Source organism: Canis aureus, chromosome 11 (assembly GCF_053574225.1).
Source record: "Canis aureus isolate CA01 chromosome 11, VMU_Caureus_v.1.0, whole genome shotgun sequence".
In the NCBI taxonomy this organism is placed as follows: domain Eukaryota; kingdom Metazoa; phylum Chordata; class Mammalia; order Carnivora; family Canidae; genus Canis; species Canis aureus.
Genome location: NC_135621.1, coordinates 709,053 through 721,332, shown reverse-complemented (window position 1 = coordinate 721,332; position 12,280 = coordinate 709,053). Strand labels below are relative to the sequence as shown.

General features: G+C 47.6%; 1 long non-coding RNA gene across 1 annotated transcript; it reads right to left on the bottom strand.

Annotated features, from left to right (window-relative positions):
* Positions 1–603: 603 nt before the first annotated feature.
* Positions 604–11,872, bottom strand: LOC144322915 (uncharacterized). The gene is made up of 3 exons (XR_013388500.1): positions 11,710–11,872; positions 2,165–2,301; positions 604–870 (listed from the first exon to the last, which is right to left on the bottom strand). It is a non-coding gene; the product is annotated as an uncharacterized LOC144322915 (long non-coding RNA).
* Between the last annotated feature and the right edge of the window lie 408 nt (positions 11,873–12,280).

Sequence of the window (12,280 nt, the reverse complement as noted above, 5' to 3'; positions counted from 1 at the left end):
GCCCACAGGACGCAAAATGAAATGTGGACCAGAGTTTTACCACGTCCCGCAAAACCCACTCAACCCTCTTCCACTGTGGGCGGGATTGCGGGCTGGTGCAGCCACCCTGGAAACAGTGTGGAGGCTCTGCAGGGCGACTCTATTTGTAACATCCTGTGAACAGCAGGTGAACGGCCTGATTTCACTCCGAAGATACAGATGCAGTGAGACTTGGGACACCTGCACCCCAATGTATACAGCAGCCGGGTCCACAGTAGCCACACTGTGAGAGGAGCCTCGGTGCTCTGTGGCAGATGATGGATAAAAAGGATGGGAGATAGATGATGGTCATTGAGAGAGGAATGGAACTCAGCTATCAAAGAGAAGGAAATATTGCCATTTGCAATGATGTGGATAGAACTAGAGGGATCATGTTAAATGAAATAAGTCAGGAAAGAGAATGACCGTGTGGTGTCATTCATAGGTGGAATTAAAAAGCAAAGCATATAACAACTGTGAAGGGAAGGAAAAACAAGTAAGATGAAAACAGTTGCAGGAAATACAGACTCTTTTTTTTAATTTTTATTTATTTATGATAGTCACAGAGAAAGAGAAAGAGGCAGAGACATAGGCAGAGGGAGAAGCAGGCTCCATGCACCAGGAGCCCGATGTGGGATTCGATCCCGGGTTTCCAGGATCGCGCCCTGGGCCAAAGGCAGGCGCCAAACCGCAGCGCCACCCAGGGATCCCCGAAATACAGACTCTTAATGATAGGAAACAAACTGATGGTCGTTGGAGGCGGGGAGGTTAACAGGGGACCTGCATGAAGGAGGTCACGTGATGTCACGAGCATTGCTGTTATCTCCAACTGGTGAATCCCTGATTCTTCCTCTGAAAGTATAATACACTATCCATTAATTAATTGGGTTTAAATTAAATTAAGTTAAAAAAATCCATTGTATCAGAGCACATTTCCTTCTGGACTCTCTGTTTTGCTCCTTCAGCTTATGCCCGAACCACCCCCCATGGGACTGGTTTGCCTAAGTAGGCTCCACGCACCGTCCATGGCCCAGCCCAGGGCTAGAACTCAAGACCCCTGAGATCAGTACCGAAGGTGAGGTCAGGAGTCAGATGCTTAACCAACGGAGTCAGCTGGGGGCCCGAGAACCACACTGCTTTATCCTTTGTGTCTGTGACATCGTTTGAAATAGGAAAGTGCTGCGTCCCACTCTCTCCTGCTCCTCCAGTACTGATTTGCTGTCCGGGGTCATTTGTGGGGGCAGATTGATGTTATGGTTTTTTTGGTTTTTTTTTTTTGCTATTTCTAAGATATGCCACCATGATTTTGATAGGAATGACTTTGAAACTGAGGGTGGCTTCAGAAACTGTGGACATTTTCACAAGATGAGGCTCCCACCCCTCGAACCCAGGACGGCCTCCCAGAACAGAGCCATGTATGGCTCAGTGAACAAGTCTTGTGCTCCTATGGTTCAGTCTCATTATTTATTCTCCTTGATGCTCCTGAGAAGGGAGTCACGTCCTTCCTTTCCTTCCTGAGTGCTCATTGTGGGGACAGAGCAAGGCTACTCTGATCTGTAGGGTCAGTTTGTGTCCCGTGACTTTACTGAACTCACTCCTTACTTCTAACAGGTTTTGGTGGAGGCTTCCAGGTTTCCTGTTTCCAGTATCGCGTCTTCAGCATATAGGGACAGTGTGACGTCCCCCTTCCAGGTGTGGAACCTTTGCTGTTTACAGCTTAATATCCTAGAAAGGGATCCCTGGGTGGCGCAGCGGTTTGGCGCCTGCCTTTGGCCCAGGGCGCGATCCTGGAGACCCGGGATCGAATCCCACATCGGGCTCCCGGTGCATGGAGCCTGCTTCTCCCTCTGCTTGTGTCTCTGCCTCTCTCTCTCTCTCTCTCTCTCTGTGTGACTATCATAAATAAATAAAGAAAAAAATATTTTAAAAAAAAAAAAAAAAAAAAAAAAAAAAAAAAATATCCTAGAAAGCCCGACAATAGAATCAAAACTGAGCCCAGGTCAAGGGCAGGAAGCCCCTATTAGAATGAGAACAGAGCTCAATGCCCTTGAAGGCCCCATATAAAAATGTACACAGAACTTGAGGAATTGCTATAGCCCTTCTGGAGGTCCCCGAGACAAGCCCTTAAACCTAAGCAAAAACTCACCTCGGGGTCGAAGTCCCTGCTCCGCACTGTCAGGTATACTTGGACACAAGCTCGAGCTTGTAAATAAACCCTCGTGTGTTTGCTTCGGTGTGGGCTTCTCCATGGTTTTTCGGATTCACAATCTTGGGCACAACAGTCTGAGATAAAAAAACAAAACCAAAAGCATTTCGGACGCGGGCAAAGTGAAAGCAGGGTTCTGAGAGATGCGCTTGGGGCTCTTCTGTGGAGGGCTTGCAGACTGGGGGGTGGGATGCTTAGCCCCAGAACCAGAGGACCCAGTGTCCCCTCCCAAATCACTCCAAACAGCTCCAATCTCAGGGAGCACCACTGCGCCACCTGCTGGAGGCCAGAGGCGCTGAAGACCACCCCAACCCTGACCCCGCAGGTGCATCTCCCAGGCAGATGTGCACCTGACAATCAGCACCATGGGCCATCCCCAGACCCCACACAGACCATTCGCTGCCACCAAGTTGTCAGACCCAAAAGGCTGCAGAGCTTCAGCGCTGCCTGGAAAGAAGGGTCTAGCTTCCTTTGTATTTTGTGCTTTATTTTCATTTATTTTTTTTATTCTATTTTATTAATTGCCTTATTTTATTTTTTATGTATGTACCTTTTATATTTCTTATTTTTACTTTCATGGAACATTAATTGTGTTTGTTATTTTGGGATTTAGAATCTTTTTACAAGGAGGCCAAAATAATCTAGTGGTTTTTTTGGGGGAGAGCAGTTGTTATTGTTTTTCTTGGTTTTTCTTTTTTTCCCTCTTTTCTGGAAAATATAATGAGATCGAGAAATTCACCTCCATAAAATAACATGAGGTAGTATTCACAGCCATAAAGTCCATCAAAACAAATATATGATGTCTAAATACAGTTTAAAACAATGATTATAAAGATAGCAGCTGGGCTGGAAAAAGAGCACAGAAGAAAACTAGAGAATCCCTTACTGTAGAAATAAAAAAACTAAAATTTAGTCAGGCGAATGTTAAAAATAGTATAACTGAGATGCAGTCCCAAGTGGAAGCCTTAAAAACAAAGAAAGTTATGGACCACAGAGGCAGATTTAGGGAACTCAGCCACTTATTAAAACAATAACATTCATATCATAGGAGACTCAGAAGATGAAGGGAGAGAAAAGGTGGGCCTTACTCATCCAATAGAAACCACAAATACCCACCATTGCTTCAATGTGGATGTAACTGGAAGGTATTATGCTGAGTGAAGTAAGTCAATCAGAGAAGGACAAACATTGTATGTTCTCATTCACTTGGAGAATATAAATAATAGTGAAAGGGAATATAGGGGAAGGGAGAAGAAATGTGTGGGAAATATCAGAAAGGGAGACAGAACATAAAGACTCCTAACTCTAGGAAGCTAACTAGGGGTGATGGAAGGGGAGGAGATCAGGATCTGTATGAATGGGTGACGGGCACTGAGGGGGGCACTTGACGGGATGAGCACTGAGTGTTATTCTGTATGTTTTCAAATTGAACACCAATAAAAAGTGAATATATTATTTAAAAAAAAAAGAAAGAGGGAAAGAAAGAAATAGTGGCACCTTGGTGGCTCAGTCAGTTAAGCTTCTGCCTTAAGTCAGATCATGATCCAGGTCCCAAGGAAGGCTCCCTGTTTAGCAGGGAACCTGCTTCTCCCTCTCCCTCTGCCCCTCTCACTCATGGTTTTTCTCTCCTCTCTCTCTCAAATAAATAAAAAAAGCATTGAAAACGAAACTAAAAAAAACAAAGCCACAAGAAGAGAAATCTCCCATGTAGAAGAATTTCAAACAATTTGTGCAGACATTCCACCCTCAAGTTGATGAGCATAGCTTCCCACTCTTACGTGTGGAATACACATAGTAACTTCCTTCTAAAAAATATATTATGAAAAACTTAAAATAATAATAAGAAGAAGAAGAAGAAGAAGGAGGAGGAGGAGGAGGAGAATCACTTAACTACGGAGAAAGATGACAAACACTACCTCAGCAAGATAATCAGATCGATACCAAGACTGATAAATCATGTTGAAAGTATCTATCCTTTATATGATATAATGAAAATGGCAGTATATCTCTGTATATAATCCACAAAAACAGTTCAATCATGAGATAAACGAAAGACATGTCTCAACTGAGGGAAATTTTCAAAATACTCTCCTTCTCAAAGTATTCCAGTGCAACAACAAGGAAAGGCTGAAAGACTGTCACAATCCAGAGGAGCCTAAGAAAACAGGAGGACAAATGGAATGTGATATGAGGGATGGTAACTTAGCAAAAACTAAGGAAATCTGAATAAAGTATGGTCCTTGGTTAATGCAACTATTTTAATATTGATTCATTAGCTAATATTTGTACCATACTGATATAAGATATCAATAATTGGAGAAATTGAGTGCAAGTGCATGCGAATGCTCTGTACTATCTTCTCAATTTCCCTATAAATCTTTCTTTTTTTTCCTAATAAATAAGATTTATTTTGAAAATTGACTTAAATGAATCAGGTTCTCAGTGTGAAGACATTTTAAGAATAGTTAAATTAACTTTTGCCTTATTCTTAAAGACTTCCTTCGATGGGAACAAAGTAATAATTTTATATCAGAAGGAAAGAAAAACACTTATGAACATGTATAATGTCTCCTCAACCTGAAAAGAAGGAACGGATAATAAATAGCAAAAATCAGATAAAAAATACTTCTATTATAATAGACACCATATTGCAAGGGCATTTAAAATTAGCAATGCATAACATTTATTTCCTTGACATTTGTCTTCCAAAGAGTTCAAAGTGTTTCAGTGTCAGTTGAAACAGGGGAAGAATCTCAGGGAAGAATCCTTCACAGAATAATAGGACCACTGGTAATAATATATCTCAGTTCTTTCCAAATCCATAAAGATGCAATTCCTGAGGAGTGACTGAGCTGTGAAGAAAAAGATGAGAAACCCTCATCCCTCTGAATTACTTGTGTCAGAATATTTTAACCATAGTACTACGGATAGTAGTAAATTATCCTTATTAACAGGAAATACGTCTCAGATTGGAATCTGAGCAATCAGAAGGGCAGAGAAAAAACACTTTGAATCGCTCTTCATCTTATAAAGAGAAAGGACAGCTTTTTTATGTACGAAGTCAGTTGTCAAGATAGCCTTAGGGAATAAGAGTCTGCAGCATGGAATCCCGCTGCACAGCTGGGACGCCCACGCCCCAGGTCTTCCTGATCCCAAATCCCTGGGCCTGTCCCCCACACACGCTGCCAGGCTGAGGTCATTTGCAATTGCTCTCTTAGGAGCTCCGGGGAAGGGGGAAGGAGCTAGATAGGATGGGAAGAGATGCAAGGAGGCCAAGAAAATGAAGGCCTTTCCACTTTAAGTTCAGCATTCGAACACGTCCAGCCATCCCAGGCCCCTGTGAAGAAGAGATGAAATTTACATTACTTCAGTTACAGGAAAAAAACAAAAGTTTACAGCTTAATGCCCTGGAAAGCCCCACAATAGAATAAGAACAGAGCCCACGCCAAGGGCTGGAAGCGCCTATTAGAATGAGAACAGAGCTCAATGCCCTTGAAGGCCCCATATCAAAATGTAAACACAACTTGAGGAATTGCTCCAGCCCTTTTGGAGGTCCCCAAGACAAGCCCTTAAAAGCAAAACACCACCTTGGGGTCCAAGTCCCTGCTCTGCTGTGTCGGGTGTACTTGGATGCAAGCTCGAGTTTGGAAATCAACCCTTGTCTGTTTGCATCAGTGTCAGCTCCATAGTGGTTTCTCGGATTCACAATCTTGGGCACAACACCCCCATGTCCCCTCCCACCTGGGCTGAACCACTATCCCCTCCCATCCAGGCTGACACTCAGTCACCTCCCCGCCCACAACAGCTGGGCACAGGCCCTCACACAGGTGTCACGGGCACGGTGGACACTTTCATCATGCCTGGCCTCCCAGAGGAAGGAAAGAGGTTTCGGCAGGACACACTCCCATGGTGGCCCCAGGGCTCCCTGCCCAGCACAGCAGCTCGTGACAGGTGGGGTCTGTGTCCCTGACGCCTGCTCCTCCTCCCCGGGTTTCCCACAGGAAATGAAGGAGGAGGCCCTGGTCTCCTCCAGGGACATCTTGGAGGTAGACTTGGATGTCACCAGGATGTTCGGCAGCCACACCATATTTTGGGATGGCTAGGGGGTCGGGTGAGGCTGCTGGGCCAGGGGTCTTCGGGACACCAAGGGAGGCCCGGGGCCTTCTGGGTAGGGAAAACGGGGCTACTGAGGCCGGGGGAGCAATAGCAGCCAACAACACACTGCTCCACGGTAGGATGCTGGGGCTGACACCCGTGCCCACACTCCCGGTGCCTCGGGGATGAGGAGGCCACTAGGATGGGGCCTCCAGGGGTAGCCATGGGAGCTGAAGACCAAAGAGGAGAGGGACGGCTCCCTGAGAAGCAGGGGATGGGGTGGGGGATGTGGGGGGCAGGAACCGGACCAGGGGGCCAGGCTGCATAGCCGCGGCTGGAGCAGGACCACATCGATCCCATGAGGGTCGGACGGGTCAGAGTGACACCCACTCTCGGTGCTTTATATTATTCTAAATTTTATGCATTTAATTTGAGACAATTTGCAATTTGAAAGCATATATAGTAAAATGACCCCCAGATAATGTCCCCGGTCCAGCCAGGGCCCTGCAATGACCACACGGAGCCCCAGGGGCAGGTGTCACTGCAAACCCCAGACTAGTCGCCTTTAACTGTAGATGTCTCCTTAGCATCATAGAGGAAGGAGATTTCCTGTGTCCGCAGGCCCCCCACGACATCCCCCACATTCCCCACTCTCACACCATCCTCCTACATCATCATCCCCAATGGTATCCCACCTACACATCCCCCTCACACCCACACAGCCCCACACAATCCGCACTCACACTATACCCCAACACCATCACCCCTACACAATCCCCCACACTCCACCACCATCATACCCCTGCCCCCACACCATCCACCACCACACCATTGGCCCCCAGCAATGACCCGATGCAGGTGCCCCCTGTGGGACATGCTCAGCCTCCCCGGGGTTCTCTGGATACCCTAATCCCATCAGAAGCCTGGGTGTCCCATAGAGTACTCAGGGGTTGCAGGGAGGAGGGAAGACAGGAAGCCCCCGACAGGGTGGGTGCAGTTGAGTGATGCAGAGGAACCACTGTGCCCTGATTCTACCCACTGTCCCTCATTTAGGGCGGCAAACACTGCACAGGACACCAGCCCTTAACCCATGGGGATCTGGGCTGGCCTGGCCCTGGGCTCTGTGAGGGCTGGGGGTGATTTGAGCTCCCACCACAGGCCCAACACAAAGACTAATGGGATCCAGCACACACAGCCCTGGCTAGCTCTGGATTCTGGCCCCAGGCTGAGCCAGCCCTCTCACAGCTGGATGGTGGGCCCCACCTGAACCCACACCAGGAGGCTGGCTCCTACAGGTGCTGGGGACCCAGGGAGCCTGAGGCCGGGGTCCAGCTGCCCTGCGGAGACCCAGCGCAGAAGCCCATGAGCTGCAGGTCCAGGTCAGGTCAGCTCTGCTGTCCTCAGAACCGTCTCTCAGACTGAAACCTCAGGACACACGCCCCCACCCAGAGTCCACACATGCTTCCAGGTGGGGGACTCCGGCATCCGTCCCCAACCCATGTCATTCTTGCCCTTCCCTAAGGGACAGAAAGTTCTCCATCCCCAGGGGAAGGCGTGCACCCTCGGCTCTGAGCCCGTTTACTGTAGAAAGTCAATAAAGTGTTGTGGTGTGAAAATGCACAGCCAGCCCGCTTCTGTGTCTCCCAGAACACTGTTTATGGGGCATGGAGAGACCCCCAGAGAGGAGGAGGGGGTACCACATAGGCCCCATAAGCCCCTGCAGGGGCGCCGCCAGGAACATCCGGCTGACGTCCCCACGTGCCTTCCACAGGTGGCCAGATGCCGGGGTCAGGACCCAACAGACTTTACTGGGACTCAGGCTATGCCCCGCGGGCCAGGAGGGCCTGGGACAGAGTGACACCAGGAAGCCTCAGGTCACCAGGGTCTATGCAAAGCGACCCAGAGGTCTGTGCTCCCTCTTTCCAGGAGGCCGTGGCTGGCTGGGTACGGGGCACTTCCTCCCTTCCCCGCATCCCTGTGCCTGTGTGGCTGGGGCAGAGAGGGCCTGCCGGGCGGTCAGCATGGTCCTAGAAGGGATGTTAGGACAGTAGGCCTTTGAGTTGTGCCCAAGATTGTGAATCCAAGAAACCACTGAGGAGCCAACACCAATGCAAACTCCCAAGGGTTCCTTACAATATGGAGCTTGTGTCCTAGTGCACCCGACACAGCGGAGCAGGGATTTGGACCCTGAGACTAAGAGATGTAGCAGCTTTATAGGGGCCAGTGGCCCATGGGATACACAGAAAGTTGCACAGTCGTGTCGGTCCACATGCAGGTGGCCGATTGAATTACACCTTACCCTATAGGATCCACTTGACCTGGCCTATTACTTTGGTCAGAATCGGCGTGCAGTTTTGGCGGGCACAAAGCAGGGTTACATTGTTATGAGCAGATTTACGATTACGGTGTGCCCAGCGGCTTGACTGGGTTGGGGCAACGCCTTAAGACATAAGCAGGTCATGTGGGGGTCATAGGGGAGGTGGCGGTTGTAGCACAAAATGGAATCAGTCCTGCTCTGCTTGTCCAGGGGTAGGCGATTTTTGATAAATTTCCTGGGCCCCACACTTGCAGATCATGCACCTGGGCCATCCTCACCAGGTGGACTCACTGTGCACACCTTGTGGTGCTGGATCTCTCACACCAGTGTGTAGAGGGCACCCTCCTCGCCCTAGTGAGTAGGGGCTGGGTGAGCATGGGGCTTGGCCTGAAGGCCAGGCAGCAGAGGACCGAGGAACACCAGCCCCATCACCACCCCTACTCCCACACACAGGCTGCCCCATGGCTCCCCGTAATGGGCACCCGGCACCTCTGGAGATCCACCTAGGGTGGCCCCGAGGTCCGGCTCCCTGCTGGAGAGGCATTGGGGAGAAGAGAAGCAGGCGGCGCTCGGGGAGACCCACTGCCGGACATTGGATTGTGGCCGAGCCAGACCTTCCACCTCAGCTGACCCTCTGGCTGAAATTCACCTCAGGAGCGAGCGCTGGGTCAGCCAGGAGAGCCCAGCTAGCCACCCAGCATCAGCACCAGAAATGAAGTTGTACCAACCATTTCGGCATTTGGGTGACCCAGCCGGAAGATCTGATAGCTGCATGTGACAGCTTCATGTGATAGACACACACACACACCCCACAACCAACAAAAGTCAGAATCCCCCCAATGTTGTCAAACAGCAGCTGGATGGTTACATACACGACGCCGTGGTCCCCAATAGGATACCTGGAAGATGCTATAAACCATGACTGCAGAGGTGCTGGAGGCACGGAGATGTGTCTGCTGTGTTCCAAAAAGGAGCGCAGAGGGGCAGAAAGCATCCTACAGAGGGGGGGGGGCCCTCCTAGGAAAGGACAACAGGACCCTGTGAAGCCCACGGATGGTGAAATCATTCCTCTTCTCTTTCAGCTTCTGCTTTTCCTACTAAATGCCATTTACCACAATCATAATAGCAAAAATTTATTTTATGTTTTCATATTTCTTTTTATTGGAGTCCAATTTGTATGAATTCTTGCTTCAGCAAGGGTGTCATTCAGGATAGAAAGAGAGAGAAAGATTTTCCCAGACAGGCAAAGTATAAAGGAGTTCATGACCACTAAACCAGTCCAGTAAGGAATTTTCAGAGGGACCATTCTAGTGAGGGAAAAAAGAGACGAAAAGCAACAAAGACTAGAAAGGACCAGAGAACGTCACCAGAAACACCAACTCTTCTGGTAACACAAAGGCACAGAGTTCATATTTTGAATAAGCACTCTGAATGCTGATACTAAATGCTCCAATCAAAAGATATAGGGTATCAGAGTGCCTTAAAAAACAGGATCCGGGATGCCTGGGTGGCTCAGGGTTTGAGCCTCTGCCTTTGAATCAGGATGTTATCCTAGAGTCTGGGATCGAGTCCCATATTAGGCTCCTGGTGGGAAGCCTGCTTCTCTCTGGGCCTAATTTTCTGCCCCCCCCTCTCTCTCTCTCGCATGCTCTCAAAAATAAAATCGTTATTAAAAAAACAAGGTCCATAGGTATGCTGCCTACTAGATGCTCACCTTAGACCTATAGACACCAGCAGATTGAAAGTCAGGGATGGAAAATCATCTATCACGCTAATGGTTATGAAAAGAAAGCTGGAGGACCAATGCTTATATTAGAAAAACTAGATTTGAAACCAAACCCTGGGGGACACCTGGTGGCTCAGTGGTTGAGCAGCTGCCTTTGGCTCAGGGTGTGTTCCTGGGATCCCAGGATCAAGTCCCACATCTGCATCCCTTTGGGGAGCCTTTCTCTCCCTCTGCCTATGTTTCTGCCTCTGCTTCTCTGTGTATCTCTCATGAATAAATAAATTAAATATTCAATCTCAAAAAAGAAAGAACAAATACTATAAGAAGTGATGAAGAAGGGCATTATTTCATAGTTAAAAAGACTCTCTATCAGGATCAAACAACTAAATATTTATGCTGCCAACATGGGAGTACCTAAATATGGAAAACAATTACCAACAAATGTACAGGAACTCACTGATAATAATACAATGACGGGATTTTAACACCCACCCACTTATGGCAATGGACCGATTGTCTATGCAGGAAATCAACAGGGGAACAATAGCCTTGACACACTGGACCACAGAGACACAACAGATATAGTCTGAACATTTCTTCCTAAAGCAGAATACACATTACTTTCTTTTTTTTTTTAAAGATTTTATTTATTTATTCATGATAGTCACACAGAGAGAGAGAGAGGCAGAGACATAGGCAGAGGGAGAAGCAGGCTCCAAGCAGGAAGCCTGATGTGGGATTTGATCCCGGGTCTCCAGGATTGCGCCCTGGGCCAAAGGCAGGTGCCAAACTGCTGCACCACCCAGTGATCCCAGAATACACATTCCTTTCAAGGGCACATGGGACATTCTCCAGAACAGATCATATCGTAGGCCACAAATCAGCCCTCAACAGGTAGAACAGGTTCAAGAAGTTTGATATCACACCCTGTATATTTTTTTTAATTTTTAATTATTTATGATAGTCACACAGGGAGAGAGAGAGGCAGAGACATAGGCAGAGGGAGAAGCAGGCTCCATACACCAGGAGCCTGACGTGGGATTTGATCCTGGGTCTCCAGGATCACGCCCTGGGCCAAAGGCAGGTGCCAAACCGCTGCGCCACCCAGGGATCCCCACCCTGTATATTTTTAACCACGATGCTATGAAACTTGAAGTCGGCAGTAAGAAAAAATTTGGACAGACCAAAAATACGTGGAGATTATGAACATCCTACTAGAGAATGAATGGAGCAACCAGGAAATTAAAGAGGAAATTTAAAACAAATGAAAATGAAAACATGTTTCCAAACCTCTGGGATGTAGCAAAGGCAGTCCAAAGAGGGAAGTACATAGCAATACAGGCTTACCTCAGGAAACAAGAAGTCTGGGATCCCTGGATGGTGCAGCGGTTTGGCGCCTGCCTTTGGCCCAGGGCGCGATCCTGGAGACCCGGGAACGAATCCCACATCGGGCTCTTGGTGCATGTAGCCTCCTTCTCCCTCTGCCTATGTCTCTGCCTCTCTCTCTCTCTGAGACTATCATAAATAAATAAAAATTAAATAAAATGTTTAAAAAAAAAGGAAACAAGAAGTCTCTAATACACAACCTAACCCTACACCTAAAGGAGCTGGAAAAGGCATAGCAAACAAAGCCTAAAGCCTACAGAAGAAGGGAAAAAATTAAGATGAGAGCAGAAATAAACAATACAGAAATAAAAAAACAGTAGAATGGAATAACGAAACTAAGAACCGGTTCTTCATAATAATTAATAAAATGGATCAAGCCCTATCCAGGCTTATGAATGAGAAAAGACCTAAATAAATAAAATCACAAATGAGAGAAGAGTGATCACAATCAACACCAGAAAAATAAAACAATTATAAGGGAATACTATGAAAGAATATAGGTTAACAAACTGGGAGACCTGGAAGAAATGGA